Here is a 21,731-nt window from a genome sequence, read left to right as displayed (position 1 = left end):
TGTTGGTGGTGCATGGGGTGGTCTCTGAAAGAGTCACGGGAAAGATGGATTCCTGCTTCTTTCCGTCTGAAGGACACCTTCTGGACAACTGCAAATTTATGATGACATCGAGCAGAAATGGTTGCAAGGAGTTGAAATGGCCTCGGCCAAAGCTGTGTGCGGGGCGCAGCCTGCACTGAGCTTTGCCTGTCTACTTAGCTAATGAGGCTACCATTGAGAGGTATGTACTCCCCCTCCCCATTGCTGCCTAATTGTGTTGTAGGGGTTTTGGAGATCAGCCCATGTGCACAGCCTACCCACGCCTTGATGTCTTGTCGGTTGAGCCTGGGGTTTATTGTATTGCTGGCAAAGTTGTTTTCAAAAGCGTGGCCAGGGGTGCAGGGTGGCTCAGTCGGTTTGAGCGTCCGATTCTTGATTTTGGCTCAGGTCATGATCTCAGGTCCATGCTCAGCGAGGAGTCTTCTCTCCTTCTCCCTCTCCCTCTGCTCCTCCCCCTGCTCACACACACACACACACACACACACACACACACACACACACTCTCTCTGTAAAATCAATCAATCAATCAATCAATCAATCAATCTTTAAAAAGGCATGGCCAGATGCTTCTGGTTCTTCCCATGCACACATGTCCATTTCAAATGGACGTGTTCCTTGCCATAATTACATGTCGTGTCACGTGGAAAACACTTGACCAAATTCTATGGGATGAACACAATGAATGTGATGAGGTTCCAGCCTCATCATCTTGCTGGTTGACTTGTGTTCCCCAAAGGATATGTTTAGGCCCTGACTTGCAGCACCTGTGAATGTGACCATATTTGGAAACAGGGTCTTTGCAGATGTGATCAAGTGAAGGATCTGACATGAGACCATCGTGGATCAGGGTGGCCCTAAATCCAACGATAGGTGTCCTCGTAAGAGACAGAAAAGGAGACACGGACACAGAGGAGAAGCCATGTGAAGATGGAGGCAAAGACAGGAGGGACACGGCCACAAATCCAGGGATGCCTGGAGCCCCAGAAGCTGGAAGAGGCAGGAAGGACCCTCCCCTGGAGCCTCTGGAGGGAGCACAGCCCTGCCCCGCCTGGATCTCAGCAGCCCTGCCCCACCTGGATCTCCGCGGTCCTGCCCTGCCTGGATATCAGACTTCCGGTCTATAGAACTGTGATAAATTTGTATTGTTTTAAGCCATCCAGTTTGCAGTAATTTTTACGGCACTCCAGGACTCTCCTGCACTGACGTCCAGTGCTGGGAAATTCAGACCAGCAGCTTCCTCCCACCCCGGGGGATTCTGTTGCTGTCCTGAATTCCAGGAGGCTGAGTCTTGGGAGGGAAAGAGTGCTGAGCTTCCCCGAGGTCCTGCAGAGCTGCATCCAGAGGAGACATCACCAAGGGAAACGTTTGCACTGTGTCTCTCTTTCTCAGTAGTCACCCTGCTGCTAATGCATTTTTATTCTGAAGGAGGATAGCAGCTGAGAGAAGGAGAGTTGAAGAGTCTCTCTTTGCACAGCGGAGGGAATGATGGGCTGGCCACGTTCTGGACACATCTGAGGCCTCTCACTGTGTTCAAATACTTTTGGTCGATAGGAATTCCAAGCTCATTTTTTTTCCTGCCAAGTACTTTTTCCTCTGTATTTCTTGAAATTGTATGAATTGAAGGCGGAAACTTAATCCTCAGAGTTTTGATCCTTTGACAGTCCCACCGTCTCAACAACGGTGCGTTAAGAGACGTCGGCTGGTCAAGAAATGGAGGGGAGTGTTTGAAAGTGGCTCCGGGCCAGAGGGTAGCCAGCGGAGCCTGAACCTCCCAAGTGCTTTTCAGGTGCAGACTTAGAGTCCGTACTTCTCGGTGGATTCTTCGCTCTGGCAAAACATGATCTCAGCCTTGCGTGTTTTCCTGTAAAACAGGAAGTCCTATTTTGCCAAGACTAAATGGAATCGAAGACCGAAACGTTGGTGCATGCGTGTGTCTGTGTGCATGTGTCCATCGGATGTGTGTGTCTATGGCGGGCATCCTGCACTTTCTAGACTTACGTCCCACCTTCAGCCTCGCTTACACGTTGCTTCTGCACCTGAATTTCTTTGTGATTCTACCCATCAGGAGGCGATGTGAACGCCCTCTTTCAAGTTCTGAGCAAACCCTCCATCTGGGCCCAGTGGAGAAGGGTCCAGTGCTCCTCTTCTCTGCAGCCCAGGGATGCAGCGGAATGTTTGCTGTGGGACCGTTGGCAGGATTCAAGGAGGTGATGTCTGGGACGCACTGAGGAGAAGGCCCAGCTCATCCTCGGACAGGCGGCATTATTGGGTCATCTCTCCTCGTGTGCCCTTACCCGTGTAAGGTGCTCAAGCACATAGAGCAGGTGGGACGTGTTTGGGGGCCCCTTTTAAGGTGCGTACATCCAAAGGCTCCACGGGCCATCGTGGGGCTGGTGGTGCAGTGAGCCAGGCTGATGAAGCTGGGACTGTGGAGGCCATAGAGCATGTGCCCAGGCGGAGACACCTGTGGAATTTCGGGTTCCCTAAGTGCACTCTTCCAGGTCTTACTCTTCCTTTCCAAACACCCTGCATCCAGCGGCCTTGGCTCAGCCACACACGGGATGTGGGTCCTCTTCTGAGAGGCTTCCTTCTCTTAGGACAGGCTGCTTCTGGGAGGTCCTGACACTGGCCACTTCTTAGCAGGGCTGATGGATGGATGGGGTGAGAACTCGCCTGTCTGAGTCTCTGTTATGGGACAGGGGACATGCACAGTGGGCTGAATGGGGGGATTCCCTAAAAGATAGGTCACGTCCTGGCCCCCAGAATCTCAGAACGTGACTTTGTTTGGAAATAGGGTCTTTGCAAATATAAGTGAAGGCTCTGAGATGAGCTCATCTTGGATCAGGGTGGCCCTAAATCCAATGACAGGTGTCCTTGTAAGAGACAGAAGGGGAGACACGGACACAGAGGAGAAGCCACCTGAGGACGGAGGAAGAGATGGGAGGGACGTGGCCATGAGCCCAGGGACACCTGGAGCCCCAGAAGCTAGAAGAGGCAAGAAGGACCCTCTGCTGGAGCCTCGGGAGGGAGCATGGTCCTGCCCCGCCTGGATCTCAGCAAGCCCCTCTCTCGTTTCCCACTACCCCACTGAAACTTCCGGAGCAGCCTCCGAAATCACAGCCCTTGGCTGTGCCAGCTCAGTCTGAATGTGCTGCCGGGGCAGCGGCTAAGATGAGCAATATTTTACTAGGTAATGCGTGCATGTGGGAAGGCGCTCGCGCACGACACAGAAGGATCGACCTCGGGAAGTAGTCCCCTCTCCCATCCCGTCTGGCAGGCAGGACTTAGCCCTGCCCAGGGGCAACCAGCCTTCCCTGACCGTTAACAACACACTCGCTGCGTATAGGAGCGTCCATCTACATCTGTTTCTTCTTAAACCGGCTCTGAGCGAACTCTTTGTTGGCTTCCAGGATAAGTGATGAGTCCTATTAGCAGCCCGATCTCAGGCCCGGCGATGTGATTGGCCGGGCCTGGTGCAAAATACAGATTCAAGCTCCCTCCCGTCTTCATGAATGACTGAGGATCTCGGGACGCCAACGGCTGAGCATTGCACGCATCGCGGTTTTGGGGGCCCGGGGTCCTTGTGCATAGGTTGCGACGAGAACTCTGTGTGATTGTGGTTGATTCTGCTTTGAAAGCTTTGTATCTCCGGCTGGTCTGAAAGGGACACGGCTCACATTTATTTTTGGAGCTCCTGTTTTCACGAGAGCAACGAGTCATAATGAAAGACACCTGCGACGTGTTGTGTGCGGGGGAACCGCCGAGCCACGGTGCTATATCCCCGGGCGGGTCTGCATCGGGAGGGTGGGTGTCAGAAGGCATCGTGCGTGGGGGAAACAGAGGATTTAAGAAGGATTTTGCCGTGACCCAGTGCCCCGTGTGGCAGCCCCGGCGCCGCACTCATAAATCTCGCCTGGTTACTTGTGTTCATGTATTCCTATAGGGTCTTCGATGCGTACACGCTGCCATTGCTTGGGCGTCTGGCCGACGGCTGTTCAGTCCTCACCAGGAAGAACGCACATATAGTAACATGTAATTATGGACACAAATGAAGCGTCCTCTGTGAGAAATTAATGCCACGCTGGGTGATATTCAGCCGGCCCCGGCTTTCCATCGGTGAGCATCCCTGCGAGGCTCCCGGGTCATCAAAGGCGGTGTGGACGGCGCTCCAGACTGCAGGGAGCTCTGCGATCCCCAGGACGCGCACTTAGGGACGAGCCACGGGGGACCCGGGTGGATGGGGTGTGCAGGAACGTGTATGGGGCATTTGCAGAAGTGTTTGGGAGGGTGGGATTTCAGTGGGGCGCAGTGGTGGACTCTGCGCAGCCTGGTGCGGGGCGGCCTCCCCATTGCCCCGGGAGCACGTGGGGCTGCAGGTCCACGATGAAGGAAGCCGCTTGGAGGAGATGCCGTGGGAGGGAGTGAAGAATCCAGGTGACCACCCCTGGGAGCCGAGGACATACTGATCGAGGTCGCCCGGCACTAAAAATGACCCCAAATGAGCACACCCTGCTGCTGATGCTGGATTCCAATAGAATCCACGAGATCCCAGGCTTTCGGGATGCTTCCTCCTTTCCAAGCACTAATTTGGAAGCAAGAAGGGGCTCGTGTCCCAGACCCTCCTTCCCGAGAGCACCTGAGGGCGTGGTTGCTGCTCGGTCGCTCTGTCCCCACTCACCGCTCACCCCCGTGATGTCATTTCCTGTCTCTGTTTGCCATTTTGATTACCTGCTGCTTGAGGTTCAGCCTCAGGGATCCCGCAATGGCTGTTCCCTCTGTCCTCGATGCTCTTCCCGCGGATGTCCATGTGCTCACCTTTCCTTGAGTCTGCTCCAACGTCCCCTTCACAGCACGTGCTGTGCGATTGATGACTCTGCACCCACACCCCACATTTCTGATCCTTCATCCTCCTTTACTTCCCACCATGGTGGTGCTCAGATTTTAACAAGCCTTATCATTTATTGATTTTATTGATGGGTTCCCCCCTCCCTCACCTGGAGCAGGAGATCCATGGGGAGCCAGCCTGCACGTACTTGGGGCTCCATAAATGTTTGTTGAATGAATGCGAGATTGACACATGATTATCTTCTGTGATCCTTTGATCCCACCAGGGGCGATGACAAGGTGTCCTGGGCGGTTCCCCCCAGGGTCACTACCTCCCTCCCACGCCAGGCCTGGGGCACGGCAGTCTCGGGGGCAGTGCAGAGAGGACCCCGACCCCGGCCGTGCTCTTGTGCACGTCCGCATCTCTGGTCCAGGAGCCTCAGCCAAGACCTCCTTAGGGACCGAAGACGGCACTTCAAAGACCCTTTCCCGGACCCTGACTTAGCGCCTAGTGCTTTCTACCTCATGCTCCCTCCTCTGCTTGCCCCAGACCCCGGTCCCTAAAACGGCAGGAGGTGTCAGTTCAGGGCGTCCTCGGCAGTGGGACCGTCCCCTGGCATCTGCACCCATGCACCTGCCCCCCACCCAGCCCCGTTCCATGGGGGGAAACGGAACGGGGAGCAGGTGTGCTCAGCCCTGTAGCCACCAGTTCACCTGTCAGCCGCACGTGAAGAAAGGAAGACTGATTCTCATTTTTCTCATGACCTCTGTCAGCCGCTCAGTGTTTCCAGCTCAGCTGAGCTGCTTGCGGGCGCCCCCACTGAGCCCCCTGCCCCTGTGAACACGGGCACTGTCTACACAGCTAGAGGGGGGGTTCTTTGTAAGCCCCGTGTCCCCCGTCTGATTGGTAAACACGTCACCCTCAGAGGTGCAGGGGGAAAATCTTTGGTTCTTCAGGGTTTGGCCACGAGCCCCCGTGTGCTTGGAGCCGGGTCCCATCCTATAGGAACCTGCCCACCTCTTGCATAATGACAGATTCCACTCTCTTCTCCTGCCACCGGGACCGGTTGGATGTGGGGTTGGCGCATGCTTGGGTGATGCAGGACCACGGAGAAGACCAAAGACCCCGCACCGAACCCCCAGCACCCAGCACCCAGCACTGTGTGGAGGGTTTGGGGCCAGTCATTTAACCTGCGCAGATCTCAGCGCCCAGCCACAGTGATGGAAGGCAAGTGGGGACCAGACAAGGAAAAGCACACAGGTGTCAGAAGATGACAATGTGCTTCTGCTGGCCAGGCTCCGGGGGGACCGCAGCCTCCCTTGCTTCCCTGGAGCAGGTCTAGAAGGTTCTGCAGCGGGCGCCTGCTTCCAGAGGCCCAGGTGATGGGAGCCGCTGACAAGGTGCACCTGGCAGACGGGGAACGTCCGATCACCTGTGATCGCTACCCTCAGGAACAGTGCAGCGCCGGCTGTTTGGACATCTGGGAAGAGGGAGCAGCACACGATATGTGTTCTTACTGCAACGAAAACCAGACAAAACCCCCGCGTGTCTCCTTCTTTGTTTAACCCAGAAGTAGAGAAAACATTTAATCTTTTCTGTTCAATATTCCTCTTGATTTGGGGCTTCAAAAGTATTGAGTAGCTTCCTGCTATGGACTACTTTGTGTCTCCCCAAATTCATGTATTGAAGGCCCCCCTCCCAGGACCTCAGAATGGGGCTGTGTTTGCAGGTGGGGGTCTTGAAAGAGCGGATTATGCTAAAATGAGGTCGGTAGGGTGGACCCGGATCCCAGGGGACTGGGGTCCTTATAGGAAGAGGGGATGAGGACATGGACACGCACAGAGGGACAACCACGTGAGGACACAGGGAGGACATGATGTCTAAACGCCCAGGAGAGAGGCCTTGGGAGGAACCAGCCTCAGCCCTGCCTGGATCTCAGACTCCCAGTCTCAGCCTCTCCTGGATCTCAGACCCCCAGCCTCAGCCCCTCCTGGATCTCAGACCCCCAGCCTCAGCCCCGCCTGGATCTCAGACCCCCAGCCTCAGCCCCGCCTGGATCTCAGACCCCCAGCCTCAGCCCCGCCTGGATCTCAGACCCCCAGCCTCAGCCCCGCCTGGATCTCAGACCCCCAGCCTCAGCCCCGCCTGGATCTCAGACCCCCAGCCTCAGCCCCGCCTGGATCTCAGACCCCCAGCCTCAGCCCCGCCTGGATCTCAGACCCCCAGCCTCAGCCCCTCCTGGATCTCAGACTCCCGGCCTCCTGGACCAGAAGAGAATACATGTCTGTTATCAAAGCTGCCCCATGTGGGGTATTTGTTATGGCCACCCAAGCAAACTAATACATATAATTTATATATAATACATAATTCAGGATATAATAATATAAATAATGGGTAAGTAGTATAAGCATTGCTAATATTGTTAGGGCGGAAATGTTGCAATTTAAAACAATTTTTGAGCTCTGGCCTGCCAAGGTATGAAAAATGTTAACCTTCTCTGATCATGCTCACTCTTGTGCTTCAAGAAACTGATAATTTGAGCAAAAGCAGTTTTTCCTACTCTTTGAATTAGGGTATTTATTATAATTTTCACTGTCATAGTTTTTGTTTGTTTTTCCTGATGTGGTTTTTAAGAGAAGTGTGCTTAATATTGTTTCTTTTTTCTCACTTTGCCACTAGTCCTAGTATTTTATGGTGACTTTATACATAAAACTATATATATAATTAATATATGGTAACTTTATATATAAACAATATACAATGTATATATATAATTAATATATGGTAACTTTATATATATAAACTAATATATAATGTATATATAATAAATATTATGGTAGCTTTATATATATAAACCAATATATAATATATTTAATCTCTCTCTATATAAGTTACCATATATATATTTCCTTTGCCACATGCCAACTGATTTTGAATGCAGGGAGAGTTGGATCCAAGTCTGGGCTTGTTGGCAACTCTGAGGACCACTGCCCTGGGTGTTCCTACACCCTGTGGGTTTTCTTTTATTCGATTCGCAAGAATCCAAGAGCATGTCCACCTTGAAAATAACAATGGAGCTAAAAGAAGCGATCTTCAAACTCTAAGTACCTCCCGTTAAATTCAGTTAAATTCCGAACGTGCATGCGATTTCCCAACCACTTACTGGGAAGCATTTTTACGAGGCGGTTAGGGAATGGGGTATGGACTCTGCCCCTTTCCCCAATTCTGTGGGGGCTGAAGTAGATGAGAAGCATTGGCTGTGTTTAAAGAGGCCGTGAGTCCCGGGCAAGCCGGGAGGGTTGGTCACTCTACTGGTGGGTTTTCCCACCCCCCCATTCACGGTGCCTCTGAAAGTAAAGAACTTTGTAAAAGTAAACTCAAATGTGTGTGGTGGGGTCAGCTCAGCTCAGCTGTGGAAGCCACATGAAACGTCTGAGCACCTGGGCCAGGCATCGCTTCTGGTGTATATCCTTTTATGCATTTTCTTACTGGACTTGGTTAGATCAACAAATGCATCATGACCAATTCTGATTTACCCAACGTTTGTAATACACCCAGCACTTCAGATTCAGGGACCGCTATGTTCTGTTGGACTCTTAACCCAGGAGGCATCGAGTAAGCAGTAATAAGGAGGCATTTACCTACAAGAGCAAATTTCTTCTTTTCTTTTTGGTGTCCCCATTCAGGATTCCTGTCAGGCGCTTTGCGTTCCTTTTATTTGTCAGAAGTACCACCATCTCTCTCCGAATTATATTTTCATAAATGCACAGTGACCACTGTAGGAAGACCCAGGGCGGGTGGACATTGGAATGCATCCATGGCAGGGACTCTGCATCCAAACACTCAGGTGTGTGCAGACCCCCCCCCCCACCCAAGGGAGCATCGTCCTGTGCTATTTAAGGATGGATGTAGGGCTTAAAAAGAACCACAGGGCCACGTGACCATCCTTTTAACATCTCCCCGTTTCCAAGGGAAATGTGATGGGACAATGTCTGGAAGCACGGAGTGTTAACAGCATTAAGTGTTTGTGGAGCGACTAGTCTGTTCCAGGCGCTGATCCAGGAACAGCTCGCACCTGTCCCGCAGGTGTGCACGGACCATTGGGGGAAGTGTTTGAACAAGCCCTGCGAGCGCGCGGGGTTACGGGGGGGCCGGACGGGGAGCAGTGTGAGTGCACGGGGTTACGGGGGGGCCGGACGGGGAGCAGTGTGAGCGCTCAGTGTTACAGGTATGTGTGTGGGGGGTCCGGGCAGCATGGGACTGGGTAGGTGATGCCGAGTGGGTGCTCAGTCATGCCCGCCTTGGCTGTGCTCCAGGCTCTCGCTGGGACAAGGCGTGGTTGAATTGGCCTGCGCTGGCGGCAAACGAAAGTGGGTTGTATGGAAGGCTCGTTCTCCAAGGGCAAAGGCGTGTGCAGATAAGGGGACTTCTTGGGACGTGGGATCACACCCGTGTCTGGGGTCATGTGCCCTACTTTACAGGAAGAGCACGACAATGTGCAACCTTGAACAAAGTCCAAAAGCTGGGTTCGCGTTTCAGCACAAACGGGGAGCCCCCTCTCAGCCACCTTGGAGGCTCGCTCTCCTTCCCCTTGCGTTTGAGGGCTTTGTGCATCTCCTAGGAGCTCGACCCCTGCGATTAACCTTAGCTCTGTGTGTTTTGGCCTTTCCTGCAGGAAGAAAAAAAAAAATCAGGTGGCGTGGAGGTGTTTCGCGCCGGAAGAAGGGACACTATGCCTTTCATGCGTCCTTCGCCAGACTCAAGAAGACCGGGTGGACAAGAGGGGCCGAGGGAGGTGTGCGGGACGGGGGCAGGCGCGGTCTGGTTTCCTGCCCTCACTTCAAAGGGGGCCCCTTTCCCGGTGTGTTTGTGCACGATTTCCTTTCCTGCCGGCGTCCCTTTGTTGGCCTTTGATTCCAGCGTGAGCCGGGAGGGAACCTCAGTGCAAAGCTGATATTAAAAAACACAGAGGCTAATGCCAGGGAAAACACACGCCCCGCCTGGTTTCGGAGGGGAAAAAAAATTCATAAGCACAGCCATGCTTTTCCAATAAAAATTCATTAAGGAATGGTTATGAGGGATGAGGAGCCGGACGAAACAAAAGCACACCATCGAGCGGGTTTCTTTGAACTTTTCGCTCGGCGCACGGAGCCCACATCAACTGCGCCCGGCGCTGTCCCCCACCCCCACGGAGGAAGAGCTGGGGGCCGTCCCCCTTTCCTAGAAGCAGGTGGCCACGAACACAAGGCTTGCCTGGGAGCCCCACACAATGGTTTCCGTGTCCCTTCCTCCCGCGTGAGGCCTGCAGGTGCCCAGCGCGCAGGGCACTGGTGCCGAACCCCCGTTTTGCTCGACAGAGCACCTTGGGCAGACTCACCAACAGGGAGGACGCGGCTGATCCGACTGAGGGATGTGGAGCGAGGATGGGGGTGTCCATTTGAGGGTTTGGGTGACCGCCTGATGTGCCGTGATTAGGATGGGTGTTGAGGAGCAGGGGGACGGCTCTGGAAGATCAGAGACCTGCGCAGAGTGCTCTCTGGGCCTGGATGGGCCAAGCACGGAGGGCCTGCCTTTCCTGCCGGCTCCCCACCAGCCATTTGGCATCAGCATGCAGAAAAACGCCTGCCTCCCACACCAGCTTCCCCCCTCAGCGCGTCTCCCTGCTGGGGGAGGACGGCAGGAGAGCAGAAATGTCCCCAAGTCTGCTGCGCTCCACAGTCTGCTGGGGAGGGGTCCTGGACGTACCTTTCTGGATGCCTGTGCACCGTGCGTGCACCCATGCAAATTTTCAACAGTTCTTATGGAAGCGAGATGCACGGGGGAGCGGGGCTCACGTTCACCGCGTTCCAGGGACACCTTGGAGGCGGCGAGCACATTCGCGACCCTGTGCAAACACCCTGTCTGTCTGGTTCCAGAACACTCTCATCTGCCCCAAGCAGACTTGCACGTGTACAGTCTTGAAAGTCCATTTCTGTGGCCTCTGGAGACCCCCAGTCATGGGTAACGGCTGGGTCTGAAATACAGAATGGAAAGCTAGCCTTCAGGGGGTATGTGTGCATCAGTGTATGATACGTACACACACACACACAAATATGTATGCGCATATAAATATATACAGATAAATATAAATATGTATAGATATACATATAAATATGTACATATACACACACGAATATACACATGCATATATAAATATATACAGATAAATATAAATATGTATAGGGCGCCTGGGTGGCTCAGTTGGTTAAGCGACTGCCTTAGGCTCAGGTCATGATCCTGGAGTCCCGGGATCGAGTCCTGCATCGGGCTCCCTGCTCGGCAGGGAGTCTGCTTCTCCCTCTGACCCTCCCCCCTCTCATGTGCTCTCTCTCTCTCTCAAATAAATGAATAAATAAAATCTTTAAAAAAATATATAAATATGTATAGATATACATATAAATATGTACATATACACACACGAATATACACATGCATATATAAATACACATGTTTGTATAAATATATATAAAAGATACATATATAAATATACACACATAAGAATATATAAAAGATACATAAAAGATTCACATGTATGCATATACATATATATACATATACATATATATAAGAATATATACATATGTACACATACACACATATACATATATGTACGTATAAGAATACATATACATTATAAATATATATACACATACATAAATATATACACATAAGCATATATACATATAAGAATATATAAAAGAATCACGTATATGCATTTACATATATAAGAATATATAAAAGTATACATATATGCACACACATATACATATATAAACATACATATACATATAAATATATATATACACATATATACATATAAGCATATATACATATAAGAATATATAAAAGAATCACATATATGCATATACATATATATAAGAATATATAAAAATATACACATACACATACACATATACATATATAAGAATACATATACATATAAATATATATATACATATACACACATAAGCATATATACATATAAGAATATATAAAAGAATCACGTATATGCATTTACATATATAAGAATATATAAAAGTATACATATATGCACACACATATACATATATAAACATACATATACATATAAATATATACACATATATACATATAAGCATATATACATATAAGAATATATAAAAATATACACATACATACATACACACATATACATATATAAGCACACCCCTATATAAGCATACATATACATTATAAATATATATATACACACATACACAAATATATATAAGCATATATACATATAAGAATATATAACATATATATACACATGCACGTATAAATATATATACATATAAGCATAAGTATATACATATATAGATATAAGCATATATATCATATAAGCGTAGATACATATAAAATGAAACGGTGTCCTGTGTAGGTAGCAGGACCCAGGGCATCGCGTGGGACCCCATTCAGAACTGTGTCTGGGGGGACATCCAGCACCCCGGGTCCCACCGCACCTGCTACACCTGGAGAGTGTTGTGATACACGGTGTGTCCCCCCTCTTACCTGTGCAGGGGTGGAGAGGCTTGCACCCCGGGAGCCCTTCTGCACAGGGGTTGAAGCCACCGTGAGGCTGAGCTCCCCACATGACCCCTGAGTGTCCACAGGGGAGGACGCTGACAGCTATTAGCTCTGCTGCCCTCAGTGGAGGTGAGGGACCCAGAGACCCCCAGTGACGACTTGGAGGCTGTCGTGGGGAGGGGTCTTCACCAAAGACACCCTCGGAGTGCACTTGCCTCTGACTCAGGCATGCAGGGGACTGCGGATTTCCCTGGAGCAGAGGCACGGAGATGATGCACATTCACAGGGGGGCATCAATACCTGTGGGTGGGGCTCTCTGTGAAAGCAGAGACCCCACCTCATTCCTCCCTTTCCCCCAAACACCTTGCCTTTTGCCCTCTGACAACAAGCACGCCGTGGGGGTGTCTCAAACACGCACTGAAAGGGACACGGGCGTGTGTGGGCTTGTCCGTGGTCTGGGCTCATCGTCAGGGGTTCCCGGTATTTAAGACATCTGTGACCATACAAAGCATGTTCCCGAGAACACGGCTGTTGTCACCCCGACTTGCCTCGAGGGCTGGGCACAGGTAACCCCGGACTGCAACTTCCCGCCGTGGGCCCCCGGAGACGAAGCGTGCACGCTCAGCAATCTCTGCTCTTCCGCTCACACGGACGGAACACGACCACCTCCAAGAGGAACAGGGATCATTGAAAATCAATACCATAATAACAGGGCACCGCACAGCCTCTTTCTTTCCTTCCCTTGATAGCCAATTATGAACAATTTACTAAAGTTGACAACTCGTGGCAAAATGAATCGTGTTAATAGCGTCGGCTTCACGAGCGCCCATCTGTCTTGCAGGGTCTTCCTCGGAAAAGAGGTCTGGGTTCAAGGTGGCTAATGGGATCGTCACTCATCCGGGGACAGGCAGAATATTAGGGTTACCACCGTCAAGTTCACACACACCAAAGGGATGGCTCACCTCCCAGGGAGGGGGCATGCACAGCTCTTTAGCAAATCACCTGGTCGGGGACCTCCCACACCTGAGCTCGCCTTGCACGGGGCAGGGGGTTTGGCAGACACCTTCCTGGAGACGCTGGTCTAATCAGCCACTGCGGTACCCCTCCCGAAAGTGCTTTGTACGTGCAGACATGCGTAGACGCCCCACAGGTGTGCGGACATCTGCAGATGCCCGCACGTGTGCAGACACGTGTCGTTCCTCTCCCCATGCGTCATTCTGTCATTCATCCTAAAAGCAAAGCGCCAGGCTCATAGAAGGAGGCATTTGAAAGAGGACGACCCTGTGGCACATGAAATCAGGCGATTTATTTGGGGGACAGGTAACGGGCAAAGGAAGAGAAAGCAGCCCTCCGGGGGCATTTGGAGGCTCGTTGCAGTGCAGCGGGGAGCGCCCTACGTGGGCTGATCCTCTCCTGCCTCTGGTACAGGCTCCGAGACACGTTCAGTGTCATTGCCGTGGACCCAGCAGCTGGACCTTCGCCAGGACAGCAGTCAGCTCAGGACGGGAAGAGAGATCGATGGGAGCGTGGGGAAGGGGCAAAAGTCTCGAGAGCCCCAGGGAAAGCACAGAGGACAGGTACACAGAGGGTCAGCACGGCCCAGAGCCTGGGGCTGGTCAGGGAGGCAGGGATGGGGTCTCGCTTCTGGGTGGAAGCTGGAAACTTCCCTGGGGCTCCTGCTGGACACGGACAATCAGGACGGAAATCAGGTTGCAGTGCATGGGGAGCAAACCGGGGGAGGCCGTTTGGATGTATTTGCTCACGCAAGGAAAAAAAATCATCCAGAAAGGTGAGTGACAAAGATGACTAAAAAAGTCAAAGACGTTAGGAACAGCAAACATTTTATGGGGGTCTCAGCACGTGCCAATTGCATCGTGTTCTGATCGTTGTAAATGAAGGAACGCCCTTAATGCTTGCGACCCCCCAAAGAGGCGTTTTCTGTCCTGCCCGGTTTGGGGATGAAATCACTAAGCCAGGGGAGGTCGAGTCACGAGCCCAGGATTGCTCCGCCAGGGAGGGGCAGGGCTGGGATTGGTATCCCGGGGGGTCGCTGGGGAAGGTGACTTGGAACCAGGAGATCTCGCCTCCCCATCCCCTGCCTTCCGCCTTCCAGGAGCGGGTGTGGGCAGAGGGAAGGAGGTGACAAGGATGAGGATGGATGGCCTCGAGAGGCACAGAGCAAGGGGAAAGACGATGGGGTGCCGTCCTTGGGGAGATGGGCCAGGGAGGGGTGGTGTGGTCAGCTGAGCGGTCGGCAGATCGTTTGTTTAGCTGGAGAGGAGACTGTTTCTGAGCGTGCTGTGGGGGCTGATGGGAGGCAGTTAAGACAGAGCCGCCATGTAATCGGGATGGATATGCTGGTGTCCGGTGACTGTATTAGCTAGGGTTTCCCACAGAAGCAGACCCAGTAGGAGAGGCCTATGCACATTTATTCGGAGCACTCGCCTCATGCAACTACGGAGGCTGAAAAGCCCCATGATCTGTTGTCTGCAAGCTGGAGGCCCAGGGGAGTTGAGGCTAGGTGTGAAGGCTGGACCACCAGGGAGGCTGGTGGCATGAGGCGCAGTCTGAAAGCAGGAGGTGAGGTGAGGTGTCCCAGCTCCAGCAGGCCGGCAGCACGGGGGAAAAAAGGGGATGAATGCCTCCTTCTGCCTTGGACGCTCTTCAGGCCTTCCACTGATTAGACACGGCCCACCCACTTCAGGGAAGCCCATCTGCTTTGCCCAAGGTACTGACGCAAATGTGAATCTCATCCAGGAACGTCCTTGCAGACGCACCCCGAGCCGTGTTTCGTGTGGGCGCCCTGCTACCCACTCAGGCTGACGCAGACCTCACCACCACATCGGCAGAGCCACGAGCAGGTGCCGCAGAGTGACATTGTCCAGGTGTCCGTGATGCGCGAGCTGTCGGGGCGGGCGGGGTGGGGGCGAGTATGCAGGGGGCCGGTGGGAGCAAACCCGGGCCCCTCGGGAACATGCCGCACGCGTCTGACCGCGACAAATAATCACCAGACACCCGCAGTGCACACCGTGAGCAGTAAGGCGTTCAGACACAGATGGGAAGGGACAGGGTGACAAGAACAGATTTGTTGTTGTTGTTTTTGTTATTTAGCCAGAAACGAGTGCTTTCTCTGTATCTAATGCCTCTCGGAAGGGATCTGTGTGCCTGCAATCCCCGGAATCAGCCCACACGCTTTTCCTTCTAATGTGACCCCAAAGCGAGGATCAGCTAGTTGGGATGAGTTGTTGCTATGGTCTGAATGTGTGTGTCCCCCCCCCCCGAAAAATTCCTAATTGGGATCCCAGCCCCTCCAGGTGATGGTATTAGCAGGCGGAGCCTTTGGGAGCTGGGCAGGTCATGAAGAGGATCAACGTCCTCATAAAACAGACCCCAGAGAGCGCCCTTGTCCCGTCCACCGTGAGAGGACACAGGGTATTCACTGAACCCCACTGTGTACCTCTGATTTGTGGTTTCACCAGAGCCCTGGAAGGCGGAGACCCCTAGGGACCTCCCTGCATGTCCCGTGCATGGGTCGACCCCCAGCCAGCATCGTAGGGTAAAATGCCAGGGGAGCAGGGCTCTGCAGGACGGTCCTGGGACCGCCGTGACAATGCACCGCAAACCGTGTGGCTTAAAACCACAGTCGTGGCTTAAAATGCAAATTCGCTCGGCTCTGGAGGCCACGGGTCTGAAATCAAAGTCAGCACCACTCCCCAAGGGAAGATCCTCCCGCTAGAAACTGAATTGCGCATCCCCCGTCCCCACGTTCCTCCGCGAAAGCTCAAACTCCCGAGGTGATGTGTTTGGAGACCTTTATGGAAGAAATTCATTTTAACTGTGGTCGTAAGGATGGGGCTGGAATTAGGAGAAGCCCTTGGGATGCTATGATCGGTTAGTTGTCCAGATAAGAAGAGGAACACAGAGCGGAGCTGTGTCTCTCCCCGGGCACACACAGCGAACAGACCATGTGAGTGACCACAGAGGAGGAAGATGCACCTGGATAAAACCCACCTGGCAGGTGTCTTGCAGGCACCTTGGTCGTGGCCATCCAGGCTCCAGAACTGTAAGAGTTAACCGCCCGTCTGTGGTATCTGCCGCGGTGGCCTCTCCCAGCTCCCTTTGGCTCCGATGTCCCTTGGCTTGCGATGCATCACCCCAACCTCTGCCTTCATCTTTATAAGGCCTGTCCCTGCGTGTCTCTGGGTCCAAATTCCCCGAGTCCTCTGAGGACACCAGTCATTGGATCCAGGACCCGCCTTGGCCTCCGACGAGCTCAGCTGAGCTCATTACATTGGCAAAGACCCTATTTCCAAATGATGTTCCATTCACGGGTACTGGGGCTGACGATTTTAATATGGATATTTTTGGGGATGGTGGAGGGGATACGATTTAACCCATTACAAGCTGTCTGGATGCAGCAGTGGGAGAAAACGAATCTCCCCCAGGAGCAGGTAGACTGTCTCTCTCTGGTCACAGGGCAAACATCTTTCCCTTTTTGCCGTAGCTGCCAGGAAACCAAGCCGCAAAGTCCCCCCTTATGGAAATTGTCACGGGAACACACGGACCTCGATTTTCACTTCCGCCCCCATTTGATGAGTGGGTTTTATGTGTCTTTGTTATATATATTCTCAAGATGTGGGGGAAAGACCGGTCATAAGTGAATGAAGGTGTCCGAGGTAATGAAGAAAGGAGCGTTCTGAGCGCAGGCAGGGGAAGCATCTGAATGGGGCCATGGTGCCTGGGAAGATGCTCTCGGGAGTGGCCGCTGATTCACCCTGATCAATTCAGACCCCGGCCAGGCGACTCAGCGGCTCTGCGATGTCCAGCTTCTCCTGGGCTCCCATCCGAGTGCGTTCCTGCCACTCGGGGTGCCCTCCCCATCCAGGGGCTGGACATCCCGGCTCCGTGCAGGGCAACAGCCCCCTTTCTGAGGACACCCTGTCTCCTCCGGACGCATTGGGCACCATCAAAGGAAAGTTCTGATCCCCCCAGCCTCCCATCCACTGCGTAACTGGGGAAGGCCAGTTTTTATTGTCCATGTGGCTGAACCATGGTTAGATGATACCTTTCCAGGGTGGATTTCAGGGGAAAACAGTGGCACCGGGAGCCCAGTGCCTCACAGGGGTGCTTTGTTCCTCCTTGGCATCTGGCGGCCGTTTGCCCGTCTTTGAGAGGTCGTGTCCAGGACGCCGCCCCCTCAGTGGCTCGCCTGGTGCCGAGCGCGAGTTCCCAACGAGCAGATGCGGCGAGCGTTGGGAATTTGATCTGGGGCCGCCAGAGGCTCTGGCTGGCGATGTGATGGGGGCCGCGGCAGGGCCAGTGCTCAGGTCCTGCCTGTCAGGTCAGACAGAGAAACGGCTCCAAGACACAGTTTTAGGAGGCAGGACGCACAAACCGAGCAGCAGGCAGGCGGTTTTAATAAAACCCCATTGATTCAGGAGCAGGCACGACGCCACGCGGGATGGTCCGGGTCATGCTGTGTCCACCTTGCCGGGATGGACCGAGGCCAGTGAGCGGGACCTTCTGGGTGGACCAAGGTGGGGGGTGGCTGGGGTCAAGGGGGGAGTCCTGGCAGCCAGGTCTCTGGGGGGAATGGACGGAGCTCAGGACACGTAGGGGCAGGTGTGAGCCTGGGGGCTCGGTGGGGAAACCCCCCGCCCGGGGTGCACTGGGGGTCCCACTGTGTCCTCGCTGCTGGTCTGGACAGATCATCTGGCCATGTCTCCGCAGAAGGGACCCATGATAGCGGTGCGCACCTCCCTGTTCCTGCGTCCCCCCGCCTTCCCCTCTGCCGTCTCTGGGTCTCTAACGGGGGAAACAGGGAGCCTCTTGGCGGGAGATGAGGGCCGTGTGCGCACAGTCCTAAGGACTCTCAGAGACTATCGGATTCACGCCGGCCGGCCGGGAGCGAGCACAAACGCGCACTCACATTTCCAAAGGGGAAAGGCCAGTGCATTAGCCCCGCGCCGGCCACTGCAGGACCATAAACCAGGCGTCTGGCGGCAGGACCAGCCGTCAAACATGATAAACACAGCGTCGGAGTGTTTTAAACAGCCGTCCCCCTTCTCCGCGTCCCAGAAGGAGGCGTAGACCACGGCGGGGTGGGGGGCGGGGAGTACACAGTTGTGGGTCTGCGTGAGCCGGCAGAGGGTTTCCCCAGCACCGGGTTCCGGCCCGCCAGTTCCCGGCCAACAAGCATGTCATTGTTTGCACTTAACATTTCCTGCTCCCTTGTAAACCGTGTGCGCGCGCGTGTGTGTCCAGGCCCTGGCTTCGGCATCCGGGCGGGCAGCTCCGAGTTCAGGCGCCGCAGGGCGCAGACCCGCCGGTGGCCCCGGGAAGCCCCGCGCGCGCGCACACGTGCGATCGCTCCGGGTGGCCTGGGAAGATGCAGGGCACGGAGACCCTTCTTGGGGACGCGAGCGGCTTGCAGAGAGCTGGGACTCGGGCTGTGTCCGCCGGGGAATATTCAGACGCGAGTTCTCAGCCTCAGAGGGCGGGTCCGTGCGCACGGATCGTGGGTCGGGCCGGGGCAGCTCCGGGAGGCTGCGTATCAGCCTGTTAGTTATCAGCGCAGGCCCGGTCTCCATCGGCGGGGCGGGTAGGACAGCCACGCACGATGGGCAGCGCACACAGCGGACATGAGCTCCTCGGGGACCAGGAGGCGCGTCCTGACCACACAGGGAATGCACCTGCTCTGTGCTCCCAGTTCTTGGCTGGAAGTCCTCTTGCCAGGTCCCCCCACGCCAGGGCCTCTCCAGGTCCTCCCCACGCTGGGTCTTACTGGGGCCTCCCACGCTGGGCCTCCCCACGTTCCCCTTCACCTGGCCTCGCAGGGTCCTCCCACGCTGGGCCCTCCCCACGCCAGGGCCTAGCTGGGTCCCCACACGCTGGGCCTCTCAAGGTCCTCCCCACGCTGGGTCTTACTTGGTCCCCCTTCACCGGGCCTAACTGGGTCCCCACACGCTGGGCCCTCCCCAAGCCGGGGCCTAGCTGGGTCCCCGCAGGTCGGGACCTCTTTAGGTCCTCCCACGCGGGGTCTTACTGGTCCCTCCCTCGCATCTCGCCAGGTCCTCGCACACTGGCAGGGGCAGGGGGCCCCAGAGTCCCTTGTATAAGGACCCGAATCTCATCACGGGGGGCCCCAACCTGACTGCCCCAAAGGCCCCACCTGCAAACGCCATCCCCTGGGCAGGTGGGGATTTGGGGGAGATGGTCTCTCTTTCGCAGTCTGCTGGTGGCGAGGGGCGGCTGCACCCTCCGCGGTGCTTGCTGCGTGTGGGAAATGTGGGGCCCCTGCTCCCAGGAGTATGAGAACGTGCCACATGCCGGAGACACAACCTCGAACCCAGCTCTGCGCCCTTCTCCGCGGTGTCCCGTGTCACGGTGGGAGTCGCCCACCTGTGTAGACAGTCGGGGGGGCACACACATCGGTCTTGGTGCAAGGTGTCCAACTCGTGCTTTGTAGTTGGAGCTCAGAAGTCTTCCGTGCCTGGTTCATGTGGGTACGCCTGCTGGGTGGACACGGATACAGAGACACAGAGATATGGAGAGGCACAGAGACGGAGAGATGGAGGGAGACTGAGACCGACAGAGACAGGTCCGAGGGATGGACAGAGCCCGCTTGGGGTCAGTGTCTCTGAAGCGAGTGGGGACTCCCTGAACACCTCTGCGATGGCCAGGGAAGGAGTGGATTGAAATCGTCCCCAGCGTCGGTGTGGTGTCGGAGGCCTTGGGCATCCCCGGAGTCGGGACGTGGAGAGAGCGGGAACCAGGAGCAGGAGCGGTCACCTGAGTTGTGCCACGACGTGGACAGCAAAGCACTTCCTTGGTGGTGCAGATGGGAACACGGAGCATCCGCCAGGCGCACTTGCCTTCCGGCCTCAACCAGGCTTTACCGCCTTGGATTCTCTCCCCGCTGAACGCTGACGTGTGTCTCCGAGGTGGCCTGGGGACACCGCTGCGCCCTGCTGGCCAGGATGCACGTCGTTGGGGGGTCCAGCACCTTGCTGGCAGGTTTGGGTGAGAGCTGCATGAAGGGCAATCTTGTCTTCGTGGGCACACCCTTTCCACAGAACCCACAGCTCACCTCTCGGTCATCGCGGTGACCACCGCTTCCCCAGAAAGAACTTGGCATCTTCCTCCCATCAGAAAGGTGTGGACGGGCCCCTTCTGGGGTGAGAAAGGCCTGGAGAAGGGAAAGTGGGCGCCGGGTGGACAGAGCAGAGCCCTGCTATGCCCTCGGGTACCCGGCTGCGTGCACCCGTGCGAAGAAACCACGCACCCCGAGTCTCCAAGGAGAAGGGGGACAAGCCACATGAGAGATGGCCACCTGACCTGTGAGGATGTGGTCACGTGCCCGCACGGAAGCTGCCCACGTGGCCAGTGGGCCTCAGAGTAGGCATGTCCCCCAGTTTGGGTAGAAAACATAAAATCCACACTGCTGTGCAAACCCATCGTGCCCAACCCATCGGAGACGAGACGGAACAGTCAAGTGTGGCTGGTTTGTGAAGACCCTTCTTTTTTCACTTGGTAAAATAATAACGTTGTTCTTGCTAGCCGTCTAAGCTGTGGTCAGGCCACATGTGGGGCAGGCAGAGACCGGGCTGGGAGGACAGCGTGCGAGACGCAAACTCCGGGAGGGGTGCAGGGCGCTGACATCGTCACGGGCCGGGAAGCAGGTGTCTCACGGAGCAGGAGGTTTGGGGCGGCGTGTGTAACTCTAGGCCCCCGTGCCTCAGCTCGGTCCCTTGGGGCGCCACGGTGCCTGCAGGCTTTGTCCTGGTGCCACCGCCGCTGGGGGTTGGGGAGACAGCAAGCAGGGCTTCACCCGGGGTGGGAGGAAATCACATTTGTATTTTGGAAACTCGCAGGGCGTCTGCTGTAGACATGGAGTTCAGGGGTCATTTGCGGGGAGCGGGGATCCACCCGGAGGCAAGGGCAGAGCATCCATGAGGGAGGTGCTGGCTGCCCCATGGCATGCAGGGGAATGGCTACATTGGAGACCAGCCGTGCAGACGGCCTGGAGACAGCGCTGGTGGGACTGGTGCCTTTGGGTTCACGGCTGTGGGTGTTACGACGAAATCCCTGCAGAACTCAGAGCCCCTGGTGTTGCTCAGAGCCAAGCGCTGCTGAAAGCTGCTAGCAGGGCTGGGAGCAAAGGGCCCTGTGTTATCCTTTGTACGAAGCCAAGCGCCCAGCGAGATTTATGGTAAACCCCCCCCCACACACACACGCCCTTACCCACGACGGCCCCACGGAAGGGGCATTCGGTTTGCGGGGG

The sequence above is a fragment of the Halichoerus grypus genome, chromosome X (assembly GCF_964656455.1).
Source record: "Halichoerus grypus chromosome X, mHalGry1.hap1.1, whole genome shotgun sequence".
Taxonomy (NCBI): domain Eukaryota; kingdom Metazoa; phylum Chordata; class Mammalia; order Carnivora; family Phocidae; genus Halichoerus; species Halichoerus grypus.
This window is presented reverse-complemented; position numbering follows the sequence as displayed.